The sequence below is a fragment of the Odocoileus virginianus genome, chromosome 12 (genome assembly GCF_023699985.2).
Source record: "Odocoileus virginianus isolate 20LAN1187 ecotype Illinois chromosome 12, Ovbor_1.2, whole genome shotgun sequence".
In the NCBI taxonomy this organism is placed as follows: Eukaryota; Metazoa; Chordata; class Mammalia; order Artiodactyla; family Cervidae; genus Odocoileus; species Odocoileus virginianus.
The window spans coordinates 49,509,982-49,535,032 of record NC_069685.1 but is presented as its reverse complement, the minus strand read 5'-3'; the positions used below and the strand labels follow the sequence as shown (position 1 = coordinate 49,535,032).

General features: G+C 41.1%; 1 long non-coding RNA gene and 1 pseudogene across 2 annotated transcripts; one reads left to right on the top strand and one right to left on the bottom strand.

Moving 5' to 3' along the window:
• Positions 1 to 1,607: 1,607 nt before the first annotated feature.
• On the bottom strand, positions 1,608 to 25,045 carry LOC110123385 (uncharacterized). Of its 2 annotated transcripts, none has more exons than XR_011490677.1 (3): positions 23,359 to 25,045; positions 21,731 to 21,926; positions 1,608 to 1,811 (listed from the first exon to the last, which is right to left on the bottom strand). It is a non-coding gene; the product is annotated as an uncharacterized lncRNA (long non-coding RNA). The 2 variants fall into 2 exon arrangements; XR_011490678.1 differs by having other exon boundaries at positions 23,888 to 25,045.
• Positions 8,148 to 9,689, top strand: LOC139037777 (glutathione-specific gamma-glutamylcyclotransferase 1-like; annotated as a pseudogene).
• Positions 25,046 to 25,051: the final 6 nt, after the last annotated feature.

Sequence of the window (25,051 nt, the reverse complement as noted above, 5' to 3'; positions counted from 1 at the left end):
CCCTGCCTCTGTGACAGATGAGTTGGGTGATGACAGAGAAGATATTTTCATCTCATAGAGTTGGGTTTCCCATTTGAAAATGGGAGAGAGCAGCATTCCTTGCTAGGACTGTTTGGAGGTAAAATGGGCGGACTCATGAAGATTCAATATGAAGCCCGTAGTTCATGCAGTGTGCCATGTGGCTGGACTCTGGAGGGGGCTAAAGAGGAGGCTGTGTTCAAGTTGAGGTACAGGCCTGTGGGGGCCCCACAAGACCAAGCACAGCTGGACCAGCCACGGCTGTAGCTCTCCCACAGGCTAATGTGCAGAGGAGTGAACCTGGGGATCTGGTTTAGTATCAAGTGTGACTCAGCAGATCTGTCTTCCTAATGTGCTAACAGTTACCGCTGTTTGTTTGGGGACCCCATCTGGAAAAGCAGAGTGAGGAGAATGGCTAGACTCCCCTCACTTCATCACCTGGATACAGTAATAGCTACTAGGTACAGGCTAATGCTATTGGTAAAAACCTGCCTTGCAATGCAGGAGAAGCATGAGACGGGAGTTCAATCCCTGGGTTGGGAAAATCCCCTGGAGGAGGGCATGGCAACCCACTCCAGTATTCTTGCCTGGGAAATCCTATGGGCAGAGGAGTCTCGTGGGCTACAGTCCATAGAGTTGTAGAGTTGGACATGACTGACGTGACTTAGCACAGCACTTTTAGTACCTACCAGGTGCCAAGAACTGCACATGTCAACAACTGGCAAATAATTTTTTCTGCCCCTTTTAGAGGTGAGGAGACTGAGATTCAAAGAGGTTTAATGACTTGCCTAAGATCACACAGCTAGTCAGTGAATTTAAACCTAAATCACAAGACTGCAGAGCTCTTTCCACTCAGAGGCATGGATTTTTACCATCTCTGAGAGGCTTCCTGAGAGGTGCTCGCTGCCTCACCTGGGGGAGGAGGAAGAAGAAAAAGAAGCCCCAGGCAGCCAACGAGAGCCTGTCCTGCCATGAATAAAGTATGTGAGTCTGTTTCCAAAGCTGAGGAATCTTGGGGCTACCTCCTTACTGCCTCGGGGCAGCCCCTGTGGGAACATCTGCACTAGGGCTGAAGGTAGGCCATGGAGTGCTGGTGGCCTGTCGTGTGTGTGCGTGTGTGTGTGTGTGTGTGCACATACGAAAATAAAGACGGCAGCCTATGCACAGGCTGGACCACTTTTTTTTCCTTTTGCTCCTGAGACAGAATGTCTTCTTCTTTAACTATTGCTCTGAATCACCCCCCCTCCCCCCATACAGTTTGCAAAACACAAAACTCCCTCCATTTGATAGTGTCAGTATCCCAGCATTGGGACTAAACAACCAAATAGCTAAGATCTCACCATTCAGTGACCCCGAAGGACATCTCAGTTACCACTCTTTTTTGGTTTTTGTTTTTTTCTTTTTTAGTTACCACTGTTTTTAGAGGACAGGTGGAACTAGATTTTTTTCCAACCTGAAAACACACTGTTGGGCCCTAACAATAAAATGCTTTGGAATATTTCAAAGCTAAGACTTTGTGTAACTTCTTAGAGGAAGTGAATGACTGTTTCTCACCCAATTCGGAGCTTCTCCCAATGATCTCAGCATGGTGGAAGTACAATATTTATTCATGTCAAAGTGTTCACATCTCTTCCTTCTGTAGCATCCTCAAGAGATGTTACATTTTGCTTGCTTAGATCCTCTCCCAGCTTCATTCCTCTTCCCTCTACAGATACTTTGCTTTTGTCAGTTTCATTCCGGGCAGTGAGTCCACACAGACAAGGGGCAATGGAGAGGAACAGAGAAAGTTGGACCTGGAGAAAAAGATTTTAAAAAAAAATCAGAACAAAGACTTACAGAAGAGCAAAACATATTGAAAGTAAAGTGGAAGAAAGAAAAGAGTCAACACATATTGTCAGGGAGAAATCTAGGTTGAAAGTTAAATTGTACTTAATGTCTTGGACAGACTGAGTCGCATGGAGTCACAAATATATTAGGGTTTCAGCACATGCAGTTAATCTTGGGCTGCAGTGTATGGTTGACCTTGAACTGAAAATTGGTGAAAGCAGCTAAGAGAAGCTGGTGTGATTATTGAAGACTTCGACAGAAGATGGGGTTTGGGTTGAATCTTGGTAGGAAAGATTTCCTTAAGCAGAGATAGTTGGATGGGCCTGGGGAAGAAGGGCCCCTAAAACTAGGAGGCCAGGGTGAGAAAACTGCTAGTGGGGTATGGTGAGCACCACAGACAAACAAACCAGAATAAAAGAATCTATGACCCAACATGTGTGCTAAACTGATACACAACTGTGCACACCAGTGGGAACCCAAGCATGACCTTGTATAGGCCTATAATATCATTTGAATGAGTGAAAGTAAGGTCCTGTCTAAGATCACACAGCTGGTTGGTGCTTGACTCCCATTTTCAGTTTCCTCCCACTTTAATACTATTTTTCTTCTTTTAGACAAACAGCCACATAGTGAATGACTTTCAGATATGCTAAAAACTCATCCCCTGGAATGAGGAAAGTCCAATGTCATTAACAATGTTTATTATTCATGGAAGGGAATGCCTGTTTATATGGATCTGTGAAAAACTACCCTTAGGGGTCATGTCTAATTTTATCTGAGCTAACTTTAAAATTAGAGCACAATACTAGTTTTATTATCATCTTTTAATCACATCACAAACAGTAATCCTTCAGTATCAAAGACCAGCAAACCTGGCAGCACAGACTTTTAATTGAAAAAAAAAGGACAAATGTTAATCTGCTTTTGTTTCTGGAGTAGGATCATTATTCAATGTCAGATCCCTACTGCTAGTTAAATAAAAAATATTTCAGAAGTCAGAATAGGTTTTTTAATTGTTATTTTTAAATGTCCTATGAGGACTCATAAAATAAAACAGGCCCCAGATGTTGCCAATATACTGTATTCACAATCAGAGCTTTTGATTCACTTGGTCTCCCCACTCCTTTTTTTTAAAACAAAACAAAATAAAACAAAATGACACAATCCTCTGTGTTCATTTGATGTGCTGGCACTTTGCACTAACTCCAACATGGATGGAACATTTGCTTTCTATACTTTTAATTAAGGATACAGAGATGAAAAAGACTCCATTCTTGTGGGAAAACTGTCTTCCAAACTCAGCCTCTGAAAAGAGCACAGTCTTTCTTCTCTCCCAGTTACTGCATTGTGTAACCTCAGGCAAAACTACACAACTCTTTGTGCCTTAGTTTCCTCACTTGTAAAATGAAGATAAAGTGATAGCTACCTCAAAAGCCTGCTGTGAGGGTGAAATAAACTAATCTATATAAAGTACTGAGAAGAGCGTCTGGTGCACAGTTAAGTACTGTATGTGCCAACTGTTCTGCTGCTTTGCTGTCTCCATCACTATCATAGCTCTAATAACCTCAAAGATCAACTGAATTGAAGATCTGATGTTCAAGTCATTGGCAGAGAAAGCCCAAAAGATTAAATGTAAAGGAAGGCAGGTTGATTTTAAAGAGCCAAGAAAATTTGGCACAGAGATTGATGGAGAGAATGACAGCCCTAACTGAGGCCAAGTTGCAGGGGATCTGCACAAAAGTCCTTTATGAGGTCATTATTGATTGATAGGAAATAGATTTGAATCAAATCCTTTTTGGAGCTTATCATTAAGTAGGCACCTCCAAAAGTATATGTGAGAGTAGACTTTAGGTTTATCTTATTTTGGAAGAGAAGCACATGTTTTGTTAGTTTGGACTGAATGCAACAAACTAAATCTGAAGAAAAAGAAGATAATGAATGTTTTTAAAGCAACTTACCACATCCAACCACTGCTCTAAGAAACATACGTTATTTCATTTTATCTCTACAATGCTATGGGATATGTCCTGTTAATCTGTTTTATAGGTGAAGAAAGTGAAGCTAAATGAGATTAACTCACATGGTTGAGGTCACTTAATTAGTAAATGATAGAGCTAGTATTCAAATATAGGTCTGATCCAAAAGCCAATGAAAATGCCACTCCAAAACCACACCTATGGGAAAAGACTCCTCATAACTACCTTGGTTATGTTTACCAGCAACAACCAGGTCTCCAGTGGGCACTTCTTCCTGAATGCTTTCAGACTGCTTTTGTAATTTATCTCCAGCTCTGACTTCTGGCTCCTCCAACTACCTACTCAACAAGTTCAGGTGGATAGCTGATGTGCATCTCAACATGTACAAAAGCTTAACTCTTGGTTCTGGGACCTCCACCCAAACATGTTTCTCCTGCCTCTTCCTTTCTTTAGGAAATGGCAACTCTTCTTAGGAGTTTTAGCCCCACACAAAGGAATTATCCCAGATTTCTCCTTTTTCTCCTTCTACCCACATCCAAGTCCATTTATAAATCCTCTATAACATATTCCTTAAATGTCACAGAAAACAAAATAAACTCTATAAAATCCCCCATATTACAGTGAGTTCAGTTTTCAGCAGGAAATTTTTATATTTAAATATTAAGAATTTTAGTTTTAAATCTTTCAGTAAAATCAACAAAAAATGATCAAGTCAATTTTACCTTCATACCTAATTACCAGTAGTTACAAATTTTATCAATAGTTACAAAAATATTTATAAATGAAATATAAAGCCTTTCCCACCTCTCAGATTTATCTTATCACTTATATCCATTTTCCAAAAACTATTCAAACAGGATTCAAGCACAATGATATTCCCTTACAGGAGAAAAATCCATGGCAATATTTTTTTTTTCTTAAAAATATCTCCTACTAAATGTTCAAACACAGAAATGTATAAAAGCAGGGTTTAGATTTGGGGGACAGCAGCTAAGTGATAAGGTTATCTCCCATGGGACATTCCACCAGTAAATTTGGGCATTTGTTGATGAAAATACTTCTCACATCTTGCCTCACTAAGATTATATATCATCTGATGGTTGCCATGAAAATAGCAGTAATGCTAACAAGGATTAGCTCAGGGTTTTACCACAGGGTACAGAATTATTTTCTGTGAAATCACTTGGGAATCAATGCAGATACGATGTTGGGATAAAAAGCTGATGAGGCTTAAGTAGGGGAGTCCAAACTCTTTCTCCAAATCAGAGCCTATCCATTCCTTACCCTGATAATACCTACAGCTTCATCATTTCAGCTCTGAGCCTCTTTAAACCTCATATCCTCCACAGATCCTTTCCTAATAAATTCTAGCTCTCAGTTCTCGCTTCTGTCTCTCAATTCATATTTTTTAAATAGTCTTCATATTATAACTTAATAATCTAATGACAGTGTCTTGCATGGTTCTCCAGAAGTAAACTGAATAGTCTCTTAGTGCCTACCTTGCACCAGTATTAAATGCTATCATGTGAATTATTTCTAAGTTCTCATAATGATACCTGTTAAGCAGGTATTATTAATCCACTATTTAAATGAGGAAACTGAACTTTGGAGAGGTTATGTGATTTTCCCAGTACAAGTTATTTCCTCAAAACAATCACTTGTGCTTGACTGTAGGCTATTTGACGTAAGGGTAGCTCACCTCTTGCCGCTTCTCTAGGATTCAGAAAGGGTTTGGCTCACAATAGACAAAAATGATTTAAAGAAAATCAACAGTGAAAAAAATAAAGAGAACTATACCTGATGTAAGCAAGTGAGAGGAAGACTGTTGGGTTTGTTTGTTTTTGTTGAAGATATCAAATATACTGAAAAATATAACAATGTCCACTTACTATTTTGAAAACAATTAATTAAAAAAAATCTTATGTAAAGTTATAACTATGAATATACCATTTGGTCATAATTAGTTGTGAGATATGTTGCAAATCATTTGTTATTACTAATAAAGTAATGAAGTAAATATTTCATTTCTTCAAAAAATTTAAGTAGTAACAAAATTAAAAATATTTACTCACTATATTTTCTTGACTAGAAGAGAAAGGTATTAGAGCTAGACCTCTGGGCAAAATAAACATATGTCTTGAAGGAAAAAAGGTTAAGAACCAAAAAATATTGGGAAAGGGATCACCTATCACTAGATTCCTTTCCTAACTGGGTGAACATAAGCAATTCATGTAAGCAATCTGGCCTTTTGTCTCCTCAGGCCCTCAAACACATGGGACAAACTAACTCTACCCACCACCAGACCATCCTTCAGGGGGAATTAGATGTTACTTTGTGTTCTGAGTTGGCATCTGTTCTATTTTCTTGTTTCTCCAAGGATGGTGAAGGAGCAAAAGGAGCTTACTGCTTCTGGAAACTGCCCAGTGTGTTGGCTTTGTGAAAATGAAATCTATAAGCTTTGAAGTTGACTCAGCTGCCTCCTTCTGAGAAAAACGGAAGGTCAAGGGATGAGTCTCTTAAAAGATTCCTCTTAAAAAGACAGAAATCTATCATGTAAACCTGGCTTCAAAAAAATGTCTTTATGATTTTAAACAAAGAAAGCTGTGAATGTCCACTTATCAGGAAGAGTTAAGAGATTAAAAGCATATCTCACTTTCTCAGCCATTAAAATATAATACAAACCCATTTCGTACTTCTCCAATGTGTTGGAAAATCGATTAGTTAATGTCTGCGAAGGCTTTCAGGTATAACATGTTATCTCACTGCTCAGCGTTATTCTATTTAAACTTGTTTCTGCTTCCTTTCTGGCAACTCCCATGTCTATCTGGGATGCAGTGATGGAGATTATTAATTATCTGAGTTTTATAAGCCTGAAAATTCTCAGGAGCAGGAAAGTTTAAAAAGATAGAAATGAAAATTTGGGCACATTCAGACAGAGGCTCATTTAAATGTCAAAATAATTATTCCAAATCAAAAAGAATCAAAATAACCTGTCACCTCACAGCTCCTAAGGGGAAGAGAAGGTGCTTTGTAAAGTCAAAATGATCATAATCATTAATACACTTAACATACTAAGGAAGAGCAAAAATACAAAAAGGCAACAATTTCAAATAATGTGGTGTGTATATGTGCACTCAGTCATGTCCAACTCTTTACGACCCCATAGACTGTAATGGCATGAGAGGAACCAGAGATCAAATTGCCAACATCTGTTGGATCATCAAAAAAGCACGAGAGTTCGAAAAAAATCTACTTCTGCTTTATTGACTACACCAAAGCCTTTGATTGTGTGGATCACAACAAACTGTGGAAAATTCTTAAAGAGATGGGAATACCAGATCACCTGACCTGCCTCTTGAGAAATCTGTATGCAGGTCAAGAAGCAACAGTTAGAACTGGACATAGAAAAACAGATTGGTTCCAAGTCAGGAAAGGAGAACGTCAAGGCTGAATATTGTCACCCTGCTTATTTAACTTATATACAGAGTACATCATGCGAAATGCCGGGCTAGATGAAGCACAAGCTGGAATCAAGATTTCTGGGAGAAATATCAATAACCTCAGATATGCAGATGACACCACTCTTATGGCAGAAAGTGAAGAGGAACTAAAGAGCCTCTTGATAAAAGTGAAAGAGAAGACTGAAAAAGCTGGCTTAAAACTCAGTGTTCAAAAAACTAAGATCATGGCTTCAGTCCCATCACTTCATGGCAAATAGCTGGGGAAACAAGGCAAACAGTGACAGACTTTATTTTGGGGGGCTCCAAAATCACTGCAGATGGTGATGCATGTGATTCATGTGCTGTGATCCATGTGATCAGATTGGCTGTTTTCTGTCATTGTGGTTTTCAGTCTGTCTGCCCTTGTCTAGCTGGGGCCTCTCCTTTGCCCTTGGACGTGGAGTATCTCCTCACAGTCTCCAGCACCTCACAGCCGCTGCTTCAGCGCCTACCGTCTTACTGGGGCTTCTCTGCCCTTGGACGTGGGGCATTAGCCAACTCCAAATTTCCCATCGCCAGGAGGATCCCCCAAGAGAGACTGTAGCCACTCCGAGAACTCTCCAGCTTGTTATTTGAGGTCCTGTAGGATCTGAATGCTTTTCTTGAGGACTGTGAGACTTTATTTGACTTCACTGGAGGTATTTACCTAGAAACAACATGTCTCATTCAAGATGACTCAAGTCCCTCCTTGTCAATGGATCAGGAGATCTATCTCCTGTCTGTTGTGGAGTACAACCTCTGCCAAGCTGTGCTGGCTCTTTAGAGCTGTCCTGAGAAATCTTATGCCTAGAAACTTAATTTTGGGGGTGTTCATTAGAATGGCACTCATTGGAGCGACCAAGTGGTGCCAGGCCAGGTGTGCGCGTCGGTCGGTCCTTCCGTGCCCGCGCCGGAGACCAGCCCCGGAGGCCGCCCGGGCCCGTCCCTGTGCCCGGCACCATGAAGCAGGAGCCTGCAGCCCAGAAGTCCCCTCGCGCCTCTCCGCCCTCCTCACAACCCCTCTCCGAGGACGACGACCCCCAAGCGTTGTGGATTTTTGGGTACGGCTCCCTGGTGTGGAGGCCCGACTTCGTCTACAGCGACAGCCGTGTGGGCTTCGTGCGCGGCTACAGCCGCCGCTTCTGGCAGGGAGACACCTTCCATCGCGGCAGTGACAAGATGCCTGGTCGTGTGGTGACCCTCCTTGAAGATCGTGAGGGCTGCACTTGGGGTGTGGCATACCAGGTGCAAGGCGAGCAGGTGAGCGAGGCCCTGAAGTACCTAAACGTGCAGGGAGGCGGTGCTCGGCGGCTACGATACCAAGGAGGTCACCTTCTACCCTTAAGATACCCCTGACCAGCCACTCAAGGCGTTGGCCTATGTGGCCACCCCGCAGAACCCTGGCTACCTGGGTCCTGCCCCCGACGAGGCCATCGCTACACAGATCTTGGCCTGCCGAGGCTTCTCCGGGCACAACCTTGAATACTTGCTGCGCCCGGCAGACTTCATGCAGCTCTGTGGGCCCCAGGCTCAGGACGAGCACCTGGCCGCCACTGTGGATGCTGTAGGCACCATGCTGCCCTGCTTCTGTCCCACTGAGCAGGCGTTGGCACTGGTCTGAGGGGCTGAGCCCCTGCAGGGGGTGCCTACATGGACACAGGGGCCAGGTCCCCACTCCAGTGCACACAGACAGACTTAATACGGCTGGAGCTCACTGAGAGGACTCGGTGGGCCGATAGGGGCTTCTCTTAATTAAGCCCCTGCCTGTCTGCCAGCCCCCAGATCTCCTGCCTGACACCAACTTACTACTTGAAACTTTATTTATTGCACCATGTTGGTGTGGTGGGCAGGATGGGGGGCCTGCCCTAGGTACAGGGGAGCTGCTGAGCAGTGCCCCACCCCAGGTGCCTAGTGCCTGGCTGGAATCCCCCCAGTGCTGCTACTGTCCCCATACTACCCAGGCCTCCATCTTCCCAGGGAGCCTCCAAGAGCCTTGACCGTCTGCCCACCCCCTCCAGACCAGCCATTCCCCAGCCCCAGAAACACCACCTGCCAAGGGTCCCAGCCTGCTGGTGAAGGTATAGAAAGGAGTGAGGAGAGGGAGCCCTATAGGATCTTAAGCCCTGCAGCCTGTTCATCCTCTAGGTCCCCAGGGCAGGCTGGCTCTGGAGCCCAGACACAGCTGCTGAGGCTGAGCCAAGACTTCTTCCCCATTTGGCTTTGTTTCCCTGTTCCTCTGTCTGTCTGTCTGGGCTACTTCTGTCTGTTGGTCTGTTCCTGGGAAGCTTATCACTGTAGGTAGGCCGTGGCCCCCTCCCAGTCTGTCCCATGCTGTAATCCATAAACTGACCTCATAATAAAAAAAAAAAAAAAAAAAAAAAAAATAGAATGGCACTCATTTGTAGTTCGGAATAGGTATCTGAGAGCTCCCAGGGGCTCACGGGTGTACTGAGTGTCCTCTTCTGTTTTCTTCCACGGCTTGACTCATGAGTAGTGAATCCAGGAGTCATGTCCTGGTACCTTGACTGCTGTGGGGGTAGAAAGTATTACAGGATTGGGGCCCTTCCATGTGGGCTGGAGTTGAGCCTTTGGGGACCCATCTTTCGAGACTTTAATTAGGACTTGAGTCCCTGGACTCAGGTTCGTGACATTGTACAGGAGACAGGGATCAAGACGATCCCCATAGAAAAGAAATGCAAAAAGGCAAAATGGTTGTCTGAGGAGGCCTTAAAATAGCTGTGAAAAGAAGAGAAGCGAAAAGCAAAGGAGAAAAGGAAAGATATTCCCATTTGAATGCAGAGTTCCAAAGAATAGCAAGGAGAGATAAGAAAGCCTTCCTCAGCAATCAATGCAAAGAAATAGAGGGAAACAACAGAATGGGAAAGACTAGAGATCTCTTCAAGAAAATTAGAGGGAACATTTCAGGCAAAGATGGGTTTGATAAAGGACCGAAATGGTATGGACCTAACAGAAGCAGAAGATATTAAGAAGAGGTGGCAAGAATACACAGAAGAACTGTACAAAAAAGATCTTCACGACCCAGATAATCACAATGGTGTGATCACTGACCTAGAGCCAGACATCCTGGAATGTGAAGTCAAATGGGCCTTAGAAAGCATCACTACGGACAAAGCTAGTGGATGTGATGGAATTCCAGTTGAGCTATTTTAAATGCTAAATGATGCTGCTGTGGAAGTGCTGCACTCAATATGCCAGCAAATTTGGAAAACTCAGCAGTGGCCAAAGGACTGGAAAAGGTCAGTTTTCATTCCAATCCCTAAGAAATGCAATCCCAAAGAATGCTCAAACTACTGCACAATTGCCCTCATCTCACATGCTAGTAAAGTAATGCTCAAAATTCTCCAAGCCAGGCTTCAGCAATACTTGAACTGAGAACTTCCAGATGTTCAAGCTGGATTTAGAAAAGGCCGAGGAACCAGAGATCAAATTGCCAATATCCGCTAGATCATCAAAAAAGCAAGAGGGTTCCAGAAAAGCATCTATTTCTGCTTTATTGACTACGCCAAAGCCTTCAACTGTGTGGATCACAATAAACTGTAGAAAATTCTGAAAGAGATGGGAATACCAGACCACTTGACCTGCCTCTTAAGAAACCTGTATGCAGGTCAGGAAGCAACAGTTAGAAATGGACATGGAACCACAGACTGGTTCCGAATAGGAAAAGGAGTACGTCAAGGCTGTATATTGTCACCCTGCTTATTTAACTTATATGCAGAGTACATCATGAGAAACGCTGGGCTGGAAGAAGCACAAGCTGGAATCAAGATTGCCGGGAGAAATATCAATAACCTCAGATGACACCCACCACCCTTACGGCAGAGAGTGAAGAGGAACTAAAAAGCCTCTTGATGAAAGTGAAAGAGGAGAGTGAAAAAGTTGGCTTAAAGCTCAACATTCAGAAAACTAAGATCATGGCATCTGGTCCCATCACTTCATAGATGGGGAAACAGTGGAAGCAGTGTCAGACTTTATTTTTTGGGCTCCAAAATCACTGCAGATGGTGATTGCAGCCATGAAATTAAAAGACGCTTATTCCTTGGAAGGAGAGTTATGACCAATCTAGATAGCATATTAAAAAGCAGAGACATTACTTTGCCAACAAAGGTCCGTCTAGTCAAGGCTATGGTTTTTCCATTGGTCATGTATGGATGTGAGAATTGGACTGTGAAGAAAGCTGAGTGCCAAAAAATTGATGCTTTTGAATTATGGTGTTGGAGAAGACTCTTGAGAGTCCCTTGGACTGTAGTCCATGGACTGCATCCATGGATGCAACCAGTCCATCCTAAAGGAGTTCAGTCCTGGGTGTTCATTGGAAGGACTGATGCTGAAGCTGAAACTCCCAATACTTTGGCCACCTCATGGGAAGAGTTGACTCATTGAAAAAGACCCTGATGCTGGGAGGGATTGGGGGCAGGAGGAGAAGGGGATGACAGAGGATGAGATGGCTGGATTGCATCACTGACTCGATGGACATGAGTTTGAGTAAACTCCGGGAGTTGGTTATGGACAGGGAGGCCTGGCATGCTGTGATTCATGGGGTCGCAAAGAGTCGGACACGACTGAGTGACTGAACTGAACTGAACTGAATACTCCATTGTATATATGTACCATCTTCTTCATCCATTCATCTGTTGATGGACATTTAGGTTGCTTCCATGTTTTGGCTATTGTGAGTAGTGCTGCAATGAACATTGGATTGCATGTGTCTTTTGGAATTATGGTTTTCTCTGGATATATGCCCAGTAGCAAGATTGTTGGCTCATATGGTAGTTCTATTTTTAGTTTTTAAAGGAACCTTCATAGTTTTCTCCATAGTAGCTGTATCAATTTACATCCCCACAAAAAGTGCAAGAGGGTTCCCTTTTCTCCACACCCTCTCCAGAATTTACTGTTTTTAGATTTTTTTAATAATGGCCATTTCAACGGGCATAACGTGATAGATACCTCATTGTTGTTTTGATTTGAAGTTCTCTCATAATTAGTGATGTTGAGCATCTTTTCACGTGTTTGTTGGCCATCTGTATGTCTTCTTTGAAGAAGTGTCTATTTATGTCTCTGCCTTTTTTTTTTTTATTTTTATTTTTTTTTATATTGAGCTATATGAGCTGTTTGTGTATTCTGGAGATGAATTCATTGACAGCTGCTTCATTTGAAAATACTTTCTCCCATTCTAAGGATTGTCTTGCTTATGGTTTCCTTATGTCTTTTCGTCTTGCTTATGGTTTCCTTTGGTGTGCAAAAGCTTTTAAGTTTAATTACGTCCTATTTATTTTTGTTTTCATTTTCATTAAATGAAAAGGTGGGTCAAGAAAGATCTTGCTGCTAAACTGATGTACACACATAATTATTCCAGTAAGTTTTGAAAACTTTCTTGCTTCTAGCACAAAATGATGTTTCAGACTCAGCCTAAGTTCCTACTACAAACTTGGAATTAGTAATTTCTCCAAGGAGCCCTGGTCCCTTTTAGTCAAGAATGATATTTAGGAAGTAAAACTCTGTGCATTAGGGGTACTTATTACTACTAGTATTTCATTGCTTCTAGGTCTTCTGAAGTCAGAGCTAGGAAAAAAATACACGATGAACTGCATTTGTCTAATATGTTCTGATTCTGGCTTGTGTATCTGTCCTAACCTTTTTTTTTCTTTTTGTCCTAACCTTTTTAACTCTTGATTTTTCTGATATTAAGTTCTTGTCTATTTTTACAATTGTCCCTTCCCTTGCAACCATATCTCTTGTTTATATCATTCTTACTAGAGCCACTAAAGCATCACTTGCTAAATACTGAGGTGCTACTATTTTTTTCCCTGGATTGTATGACACGGCATGACTTTGACCATGAATCTCATTAAAAAAAAGAATGGATACTGCTATTAAATAATGTGTAGCAACATTTACTTGCTGAGCTCTAATTTTATAATGCCACAACTCTATTATTTACCTATGAGTAATTGATTAAAAAAAAAAAGAAATCAGATTTTCTATATCATCATCAAATTTTATAACCTTCTGATCGTTAGGGCACTGTGATTGGCACTGGAGATACAAACAAGTCGAAGACAGTCTTTAGAATGAGGAGGGATGGTGTATACAATACAACTGCTACTTACTAAGCCAGAAAATTTGCTAAGGATTTTATATATAGTCTACAATGCTAACAACCCTGTACGGTGTATAGTATGATTCCTGTTGTGTTTTTCATAATCCCTATTTTTTTCCACATGAGAAAAATTTGCAATTGCAAACTCTGTATCTCACTTAACATAATAATCTACAGATACAAAATAAACCCAGATTCATCTAGTACCAAAACCTGAATCCATTTCACTATGTCATGTTGCCTCCTAGAAAAAGCGATGATGAATGAAACATGCCCTGACTTCAGCAAAGCTTAAAGTTTTTGTTTTCATTACACACAAACTCCTTTCAGATACTGACTGTACCACTTAGGTGGAAGAAAGGCTTACCTGAGAGATTCCTCCAGAGGCTTCATGTCATTCTAACAGGGCATCCCAGAGACTCTATTTTGCTTAATGTCTTTATGATGAAGGCATTAAGATACTTGTTAACACTGACTGTTGATACTCAAGTAGGCAAGAACACTGTCACCAATCCTGTTTCATATTAGAATAATAATTCTCATCCTTGGCCATACATTATAATCACCCGCCTTTTAAAAAAAGATGCTGATGTTCAGATCACAGAGCAGTTAAATGAGACTCTCTGGGGGTGGGACCCAGGAATCAGTATTCAGTGCAAGAACTACCCAGGTGATTCTTGTACACATCAGAGATGAGAACTACAGCTGTAGAAAACAGGAACAACATTTGCTAAGGGGCTTTGATAAATTTGAGGGTGGGGAAGAGGGATTTCCAATTCAAAAAAGATGAAATCAAACAAAATGGATAGATACAAGTAACATTTTGAAGTCAGCAAGAAGTATGGAAAAGAGGTGTTTCCAAAAATCCAATTAGTCTCTATTCCAAGTCAGTTTGAATAAAGAAGAGACTGCTATTAGTTTAACCTGGTTCATAAAAGTTAGAATTCTCACCTGTATGGCTCCAAGAGTGAAAGTGAGTCACTCAGTCATGTCCGAACCTTTGCAACCCCATGGACTATACAGTCCATGGCATTCTCCAGGCCAGAATACTGGTGTGGGTAGCCTTTCCCTTCTCCAAGGGATCTTCCCAACCCAGGGATTGAACCCAGGTCTCCTGCTATTTAAAGTCACACTAATTCCTAGTAGTAACAGCTGTCAATAATTGAGCACCTAGTATGGGCCAAATGCTTTGGTTTCTAAACAACTTTATGAAGTAGGTATCTATTTTATAGAAGATGATTAAAAGATGGCTTATATTTATTTATAAACACATCATCTGGACCAGTAGCTTCCAACCATGATCCCTGTGGGCCACTGAATTGCTATAAGAGTGCACACAAGTACAGCCTATAGACTAACTGCGTCAAGTCATTAAATGCTGTTGTGATTACAGAATATAAATCCTTCTAGGAATATTATAATTCCCTGTCATTTTTGTTCTTTTTTATCATCCTGCAGATACTAGAATGACATCTATCATCATGTGAGAATACACCATATTTTTTTAATATTAAAAAGGGTCCTTTTTTGTTGAAACTGGAACTCTCAGAGATTGCTCATGGAAATGCAAAATGATACTTGCTTCTTTGAAAAGCAGTTTGGCAGTTTCTTAAAAAGTTACACACGTCCACACAAAGACTTGTACATGAATCAAGTTCATGTTCATAGCAGCATAATTCATAATAGTCGAAAACTATATAATCCATCAACTGGTGAAATGATAAACAAGATGCACTACATCCACACATCAGGATATATTCAGCAATAAAAAGGAACTATTGATATATGATATATTGATATATGCTACAATGTAAGTGAACCTCACAAACATTATGCTAAAGAAGTGAGACACACAAAAAACTCTGTGTTATCCAATTCTACTTATACAAAATATCCAAGAAAGACATCAATACAGATCAAAAGCAGATCAATGTTTGTCTGGGGCTGAGGATGGGGATTAAAACCTGACTGCAAAAGGTCACCAGGGAATCTTTGCAGGGAGGGCAGGAGATAGAATTTTTTTTAAAGTGGTTCACAGTGATGGTGGCACAATTCTATAAATTTGCTAAGAATAACTGAATTGTACTACTTTATAACTATTCTGAGGCACCTCTTGGAGACCTATGATTCCTCAGACTATAGTTCGAGAACTACTGATCTAAACTAATGGCTTTCCAGTTTATGTCTGGTGAGGTTTTTTCCCAACTCATATACTTTTACATGTGTAATCTTATAAGAAGTCTCAATAAACATATATAGATAAAGGTTATCTTTTATTACTATTAAATATTTATAAGTTTAACTATATAAGATTTATAAACTCATTAAAAATAATTCAGTTCAATTCAGTTCAGTTGCTCAGTCGTGTCCGACTCTTTGCGATCCCATGAACCGCAGTACACCAGGCCTCCCTGTCCATCACCAACTCCCGGAGTTTACCCAAACTCATGTCCATTGAGTCAGTGATGCCATCCAACCATCTCATCCTCTGTCTTCCCCTTCTCCTCCCGCCCTCAATTTTAGGCCTTCTAAAAATTATTTGAAATTGGAGGACAAGGATGATACTGGTAACTTTACTCGGTATTGATGTATTTGTGGATTTAGCTTAGCTCTGATTTTATTTTTTTAATACAAATTTATTTTAATTGGATAGCCCTGATTTTAAAATACTGAACATAAATTTTTAAGTTCACCCAGTGAAGAAGTTACCAATGTCACCAGACTTTACACAGCTCAGGTTACAACAGCGTCACACTGTTTAGTTAACAGAGAGGGCACAGAGGCAAGGTGGACTGGCAGCACAGCCTGCGGCACCAATGGTCTTTCACCTGTTTAAACTAGCATTCATCTCAAGAGAACATAGGATGTTTTTTGGTAATGGCTCTTCAAAGTGTAACAAATATTTAAAAACACAATCAAATTTGCAGAACCTCTGAAAAACATTTTACCAACATTTTCTGGCCTGGTTCAGCTAGACTAGAGATTATTTTTCAGTTCTAAAAATACATGATAGTACTGTATCACTGTCCTGGACACCAATGAAGAGCAATGGAGAGATGCTATCAGAGTCAAAACAAATATTACCAGCTTTTCTGCTGATTATGTTTACTCACTGGTTACAGATACTTTAGTTTTCAAGGCAACAATATTCAGGGACCAGAACTATGGGTCAGGCAGCATAATAACAAAAGAGTGTGTAATTTGCAGTCAATTTTTTTTCTATGCCAGTAAATCCCAACCTATCACCTGTGATCCATGTGGCAGGTATAAAAATTAGAGGCCTCACCCCACACCAGGCAGGGGCAACTCATTTAATTCTGTTTTCATTGCTCCAATGCAATATACTAAGCTGCCTACAGGGACCAATGGAATTCAGATTTCAATGTAAAAAAAAAAAAAAGCCCACTGCCATTGTATTAAGTCATATCTAGCAGCATTAAGAAGATCTACTCCCACAGTGACTCATCTGAATCTTGGAACTTGCAATTCCCCAAATTTAGACCTAATATGTTAGAACCTCAAGCTCTCCTCTTTTGAAAAAGATAATCAGAACATGATACTAACAGAACCACCTGAGGACTCCTGAATCAGGCATGGCTCTCTCTGGGTAAATAATTAAAGAGAGTAAGTGAAGTCGCTCAGTTGTGTCTGACTCTTTGAGACCCATGGACTGTAGCCTACCAGGCTCCTCCATCCATGCGATTTTCCAGGCAAGAGTACTGGAGTGGGTTGCCATTTCCTTCTCCAGGGGATCTTCCCAACCCAGGGATCAAACCCGGGTTTCTAGCATTGCAGGCAGACGCTTTACCATCTGAGCCACTAGGGAAGCCCCTAAATAATTAAGAGCAGGTTCAAATAATGTTTTTAACCTACTAAGGAGCAACAGTACCAATCTGGAAAAAGCTGGAAATGCTGTCTTCACAGAAGGGCACTCCAATATGCAAAAGCTACTTTTCTTTTCTAGCTGAAGTGAGCCTCTCAACAAATCCTTCTTTGTCTTCCCAGCACACCCCTGATATAACAAACTGCTGAAAGTGGACTCCAAACCTCTGGAATCACTTTACTCAGTGACTTGGAAGTTAAAGAGTATCCAAAACAATAACATTCAGCAAAAGCAACTAAAAAATAAGCCAATAAGATGGAAATAAATGTGAGGTTCTTCTTTCTGACTGACCACCCATTCTTGAAAATATACAAAAACCACTCTTGAATCAGTGGTTAAGCCTTGGGCAATGTCACTAAACTTCTGATGCTCAGTTTCCCCATGTGTCAAATAAAGAATAAATACCACTACTTCCATTCCAGAGTGGTAAAGAGATAAGAGTGCTCTTGCTATGTCACGCTAGTATTTGTTTTCTTACTCCATCTCTCTAGGCCACCTATATTTCACCAGATCAGAAAGCAGAGTTGAGTCAGCTTCTGCTTACATCATTTTGTAACAGACACTTAACTCCCAAGAAATAATTTCCTCCTAAGTTGTTCTGGTTGGTTGTATTCCTTTCATAAGCCTCCATAAGAAACATTTATTCAGAAAAGGTATTAAATGGAGGAGAACTGGCCTTCCCCAGTGGCGCAGTGGTAAAGAATCTGCCTATAGTAGATACAGAAGAGTAGGGTTTGATTCCTCAGTCAAGAAGATCCCCTGGAGGAGGGCATGGCTATCCGCTCCAGTATTCTTGCCTGGAGAATCCCATGGACAGAGGAGCCTGTCTGAGCCTTTAAAAAGTTTTTTAAAAAGACAAAGAGACTGTTGTAATAATAAAAATAAAGTATTAAATAAGTGTTTTTGAGCAAATCAGTCAACCTAGCCAGGCCTATCTGGTTAATCTGTCATGAATGGTCAACGAAGACTTAAAATCTATAAAGTCTTACAAGGATAAAGATATCCTTCTCAACTGCTGAAAAAAGGTTTTAGAATTGAGTCAGAAAAGCTACTGAGCTGGCCCTATAATGACTTCTTGAAGAACTGTCCAGCTTCTCCTTTCCAGCCAATCAAATGGTGATTTGATTCCCCAGAGGAGAAAGAAACCAGAGATCTTTAGCTCCACCTACCAACTGAATTCTCACCTTCACATACATTCAATACCTCCTGCAACTAGCTATTTTTCAAGTTTTTCCCATCTCTCTCCTGTCTCTCCACTGCCCCTCATCTCCCCTGGCCCCCTGGTTCTACTCTCTCCTTCTATACCTCTTCTTCTTCCTCTTTTCTCTAGTGGGAGCATTTACTTCGCACTTCCTGGTAAGGCACAACGGTTCTGACCCGTCTCAGGGCTCCTATAGGAAGCAACTGGGACACAATATAGTGAAATAACTTCACATGCTGCTGTAGCTAAGCCTTTCCCAGAGACCTAAGCACCAAACACTAACCATGCAGACAAGAGCAGTGCTCTCCTGAGATCATTTGTGCTTAGGGATGAGATCAGAGTAGATGTTCTTTTTTCCTCTGGTAACTAAACTCATTTTAACACATAAGAAGGGCTGAGGTACAAAGATAAATCCAGTTCTTAATTTTCAAAAGTAAGTACATTTAGAGACCAGGGTATGAATAATGTTTCTGCATTTGTAAAAGGTATGTTCTGTATTTAAACTAGATTTCCACCTACTCAACCCTCAAACTCCTTAACTGCAATGATTTTATAGTCTTGACTTTGGTTAATTAATACTTCCATGACACCACCTTAAAAAGCTACAAAAAAGAACTTTAACTTAATGTGGCAATAACGAGAACAAAATTTAAATATAGATATACATACCTCCTTTCATGTTTAAATAATATGAAGAAATGTATTGATACAGTCAAAAATGTAACATCAATGAAAATCATTTGCTCTGGAAATTTCCCCCCAAGCTTTTCCTTTTAAAGATGGCACTGTTTTAATATTTGAGCTAAAAGTATTAACAGAAATTTATCAGTGAAAGATTTTCTCTAGGTAAAAGAATCATGTACTTTTATTTATTTATTTTGATGAATCATGTACTTTGAAAGATACGCAGATGATACCACTCTAATGGCAGAAAGTCAAGAGGAACTAAAAAACCTCTTGATGAGGGTGAAAGAGGAGAGTGAAAAAGCTGGTTTAAACTCAACATTCAAAAAACTAAGATCTATGGCTGATCCATGTTGAGGTTTGACCAGAAAACAACAAAATTTTGTAAAGCAATTATCCTTCAATTAAAAAATAAATAACTTTTTAAAAAAGAAAAAAAAAAACTAAGATTATGGCATCTGGTGTCATCACTTTATGGCAAATAGATGGGGAAAAAGTGGAAACAGTGACTTTATTAAGATCTTAAGCTCCAAAATCACCACGGACAGGGACTGCAGCCGTAAAATTAAAAGACACTTACTTCCTCAAGGTGAAAAGACAGCCCTCAGATTGGGAGAAAATAATAGCAAACGAAGCAACAGACAAAGGATTAATCTCAAAAATATACAAGCAACTCCTCCAGCTCAACTCCAGAAAAATAAATGACCCAATCAAAAAATGGGCCAAAGAACTAAACAGACATTTCTCCAAAGAAGACATACAGATGGCTAACAAACACATGAAAAGATGCTCAACATCACTCATTATCAGAGAAATGCAAATCAAAACCACAATGAGGTACCATTACATGCCAGTCAGGATGGCTGCTATCCAAAAGTCTACAAGCAATAAATGCTGGACAGGGTGTGGAGAAAAGGGAACCCTCTTACACTGTTGGTGGGAATGCAAATTAGTACAGCTGCTATGGAAAACAGTGTGGAGATTTCTTAAAAAACTGGAAATAGAACTGCCATATGACCCAGCAATACCACTTCTGGGCATACACACCAAGGAAACCAGATCTGAAAGAGACACGTGCACCCCATTGTTCATCGCAGCACTGTTTATAACAGCCAGGACATGGAAGCAACCTAGATGCCCATCAGCAGACGAATGGATAAGGAAGCTGTGGTATATATACACCATGTAATATTACTCAGCCATTAAAAAGAATTCATTTGAATCAGTTCTAATGAGATGGATGAAACTGGAGCCCATTATACTGAGTGAAGTAAGCCAGAAAGATAAAGACCATTACAGTATACTAACGCATATATATGGAATTTAGAAAGATGGTAATGATAACCCTATATGCAAAACAGAAAAAGAGACACAGATGTACAGAACAGACTTTTGGACTCTGTGGGAGAAGGCGAGGGTGGGATATTTCGAGAGAACAGCATCAAAACATGTATATTATCTATGGTGAAACAGATCACCAGCCCAGGTTGGATACATGATACAAGTGCTCGGGCCTGGTGCACTGGGAAGACCCAGAAGGATCGGGTAGAAAGGGAGGTGGGGGGGGGGGGGATCGGGATGGGGAATACATGTAAATCCATGGCTGATTCATGTCGGTGTGTGATGGGAACCACTACAATATTGTAAAGTGGTTGGCCTCCAACTAATAAAAATAAATGAAAAAAAAAATAAAATAAAATAAAAGACACTTGCTTCTTACAAGAAAAGCCATGACAAACCTAGACAGCATGTTAAATAGCAGAGACATAACTTTGCCAGCAAAGGTCCATATAATCAAAGCTATGGTTTTTCCAGTAGTCATGTATGGATGCGAGAATTGAAATATAAAGAAGGCTAAGCGCTGAAGGACTGATGCTTTTGAATTGTAGTGCTGGAGAAGACTCTTGAGAGCCCCTTGGACTGCAAGATCAACCCAGACAATCCTAAAGGAAATCAACCCTGAATATTCATTGGAAAGACTGATGGTGAAACTGAAACTCCAATACTTTGGCTGCCTGATGTGAAGAGCCGACTCACTGGAAAAGATCCTGATGCTGGGAAAGATTGAGGGCAGGAGGAGAAGGGGCTAACAGAGGATGAGATGGTTGGATGGCACCACTGACTCAATGGACATGAGTTTGAGCAAACTCCAGGAGATAGTGAGGGACAGGGAAGCCTGGCATGCTGCAGTTCATGGGGTTGCAAAGAGTCTGACACAACTTAGCCACTGAAGAGCAAGCGCAACAACAAGAGCTATAAGAAACACCAGAAATCATTAAGCAAACCCTTTCATTTTTAAGGTGAGAAAACTCCCAAGTTAAGTGATTGCCAAAATCTCACAGCTGGCTAATGACAGGCAAGGGTCTTTGCTCCTGACACCTCAAAGCTGGAATTCTTACAGGTGAAGAACACTTCATTTGTTGATATCAGTACAAAGGCAACAAAAATCTGAATTACTCTTACCATATACATGATAGACATTACACAAAAGCTCTGTTTTAACTTTTATAATTTTATTCCATAAATTCTTAACTTGTGACTCACCCTGCTGAGCTGATCCAATAACCTTTGGTTCTGTTCTGATAATTTCTGGACAGTCCGTGTTTCTTCTCAATCTGCTTTCTTACTGGCTGACTCTCCAACTCAAACTGAAGCTGTTTCACACTAGTCTCCAGCTCAGACACACGTCCTCCCCTTCTTGGTTCTCAAATCATCTTTCACATTTCTCTTGTTCTAATTGCTGGGTGAAAAGGATTTAATTTAATTTCAGTTCAGTTCAGTTGTTCAGTCATGTCTGACTCTTTGCAACCCCATGGACTGCAGCATGCCCGGCCTCCCTGTCCGTCACCAACATCCCCAAGTTTACTCAAACTCATGTCTATTGAATCAGTGATGCTATCCAACCATCTCATCCTCTGTTGTCCCCTTCTCTTCCTGCCTTCAATCTTTCCCAGCATCAGGGTCTAAAAATTCCAAAGCCTTTTTTTTCTCTTTTCTTTTCCCTTGTCAGTCAAAACAAAACACTATGCCATATAGGAAAAGTTGCTCATTTCACAACTGCAAAAATATTCCCTTCTTCCAGAGAAGGAAAAGTTGGTTTCACAAACAAAATGCCAGAACCTTTCTCATTATAGAAATTGAAAATCATTTTCTTTTGTTGAAGACATGTACAAAGGTGGGTTCCAAATGGAACCCAGAATGTGTGTAACTGCACACAGAGGATTACCCTGAACTCTATCACCAATCAAACTGACTGACAGGATGTTTCTTTCAGGGTAGCTGTCTCTTTAATCAAATCCCTCACTGAAGGAATTTCAAATCACAAGCATACATCTCTGCAGTAATACTTCTATATAATCATAATCAAATCTCTTTCTAATTTTTGAATCTTTTTAAAGACATCCTTTTATTTCTTGTTACCTGCCTTCAAATGAAAATTAAAAAATTCAATTCACGGAGTTGTTTTTTGGCAGTCTACCTATAGGTTTCACAAACCACTTTTCAGAGTGGTATCTCAGGAGTTCATCAAGTGGCTTAGCTAGTTAACTACAACTAGGCAGTTAACTGAACTCCAGGGCACTCAGTAGTTTCCTTTTTTTCCTGATTTGATACGTCATTGAACTACAAACACACTTCTTATTACAGAAAATTTCTGAATCTGTATTCTGACTGTTCAACCAGCAGCAGTAATATGGGACCAGACTAGGATCAATTTCAGACTTTATTCAGGACTGCATTATTCTCTTGTGAGTAAAAAGAAAGCTGCAATCAAATTGGGTAACAATAGTAAACGTATAGGCAGAAAAGGACAAGTAATATGGTTCTCAAAGGTTGCATTTGGCCAACCAATTGCATGTGTGAGACCGAGAACAGAAACAGAAAGTACTGTTTAAATACATATAAATATACTGCACTCCAAATTAAATCCTTAACCAATGGTCACATGATGAGCCCAGGCTCACCTTATTTCTGCAATGGAACCATATTTCCTAATTCTTGAGTATTTAGAGGTTATATGAAGCTCTCTTAAGGCAGCTGTTTCCCTCCAAGTGGGAAGTTAAAACATGGCTACCTAGAGGCCTTAACACAGCTGCAAAGCTTTAGGATAACATGCTGATTAGTGATTCGCTACTTCTCTGAAAACCTGGAACATATTTTAAATGCTTCCCTACCTTTTAATTACTCTGTATGCAAACATCACTTCAGTGCTGTGTAAAGTAGCCATGGTGGTGGGGGTGGTTTAGTCACTAAGTCACGTCCAACCCTTGCGACTTCATGGACTGTAGTCTGCCAGGCTCTTCTGTCTGAGATTGCCCAGGTAAGAATACTGGAGTGAGTTGCCATTTCCTTCTACAAGGGATCTTCCCAACACAGGGCTGAACCTGCATCTCTGGTATTGGCAGGAGGATTCTTTACTGCTGAGCCACCAGGGAAGCCCCATTATAAAGTATGCATGAAAGTGAAAGTGTTAGTCGCTCAGTCGTGGACCTACTGCAACCCCATGAACTATAGCCCACCAGGCTCCTCTGTCCATGCGATTTCCCAGGCAAGAATACTGGCGTGGGTTGCTTAGCCATAGGCATGCTCTATTTTAGATGCTGTGAACAGTACATATCGAGAACAGCCCACAGTGTTTGAAACCCCGCATGGACCCATTTGTTGTGAGCAGCGTGGGAAAGTGAAGTGGATTCAATGAATGACCTTCTCTGATGATCCCAAACGATCCATTCCACCCCCCTTCCAGGCAGTTTTCCGTGAGGTAGTGTAACAGAGCAGGATGGGCACATCCCCCAGCAGGCAGCCGCTGATGGGCCTCATTACTCCACACCCGTTACCAGGCAACGGGTCTTGCTCAGCCATTGGTCCGGTTCCCCAGTGGGCGCGGCCCACAAGCCACGGTGAATGAGCAACCGGTAGTTGTCCTGCTCAGCTATTGGTCAGTGCCACGGTGGACCTTGCCCACAAGTAACAGTCAATGAGGGACCATTAGGTAAGTGATTCAGCTAAGGGTTAGTGGTGCAGAGACCATCAGGTAGATAGTGAAGCAACAGGCAGATTCAGGCCTTCTCCTGGAGGCCCTCAAGCTCACCCAGCATCTGGCCAGCAGGTGAGCTGGAGGGCCCAGGGAACAGACTGGGGACTATGTCCTGCTCCAGAGCCCTGATTAAGGCCCTCCACCAGGCCTTGAGGCAGTAGTGAACCTCTCCCCCATCCCTGTCTCTGTGACCTACTAGCAGTGGCTGACTGTGTGGGTCACAGTCTGTGAGACCTGGTCTCCCCTATTTGGGTGGACTGAGAAGACTGAGGGCCAGTTGGGTTGGGTGCCTGGTTCCCAGTTGGGTTGGGTGCCTGGTGCAGGAAAAAAAAAAAAGAAACATGCAGAAAAGAAAGCAGACAAAAAAATTCAAACTGCCACCTGAAAAGAATCTTCTAAGAAACACGGAAAACTACAACTCTGACCTCCTAAGTTACATCCAGGAATAGTCAACCACTGTACCCCTTCACTATTCTTAGGACTCTAATGAAATCTCAAGATCCTTAGGGCTCTAATAAGATCTTAGGAATTTTTCTTCAGTATCAACGAAAGCTAATTTGCCAAGGGCCTTTTACCTGCATCATCAGCTCTAACCCAGTTTCACCTGATTTCCACTTCCATCAACATGAAAACAAAGGACTGATTTTCTAACACTTTTATGTAAGATTCAAAGTATACTTTATAAAACAGGGCATTGAACAATCTCTAACTCAGCTTTTATAGCCTGTGTTTTAACAAGTAAATTCATCTTTAGTGTAACAGACATTTCCCAAGCTCTTTCAAAATATTTAACATATGCTCTCTACCCAGGGAGTCTTCAAGGGAAAAAC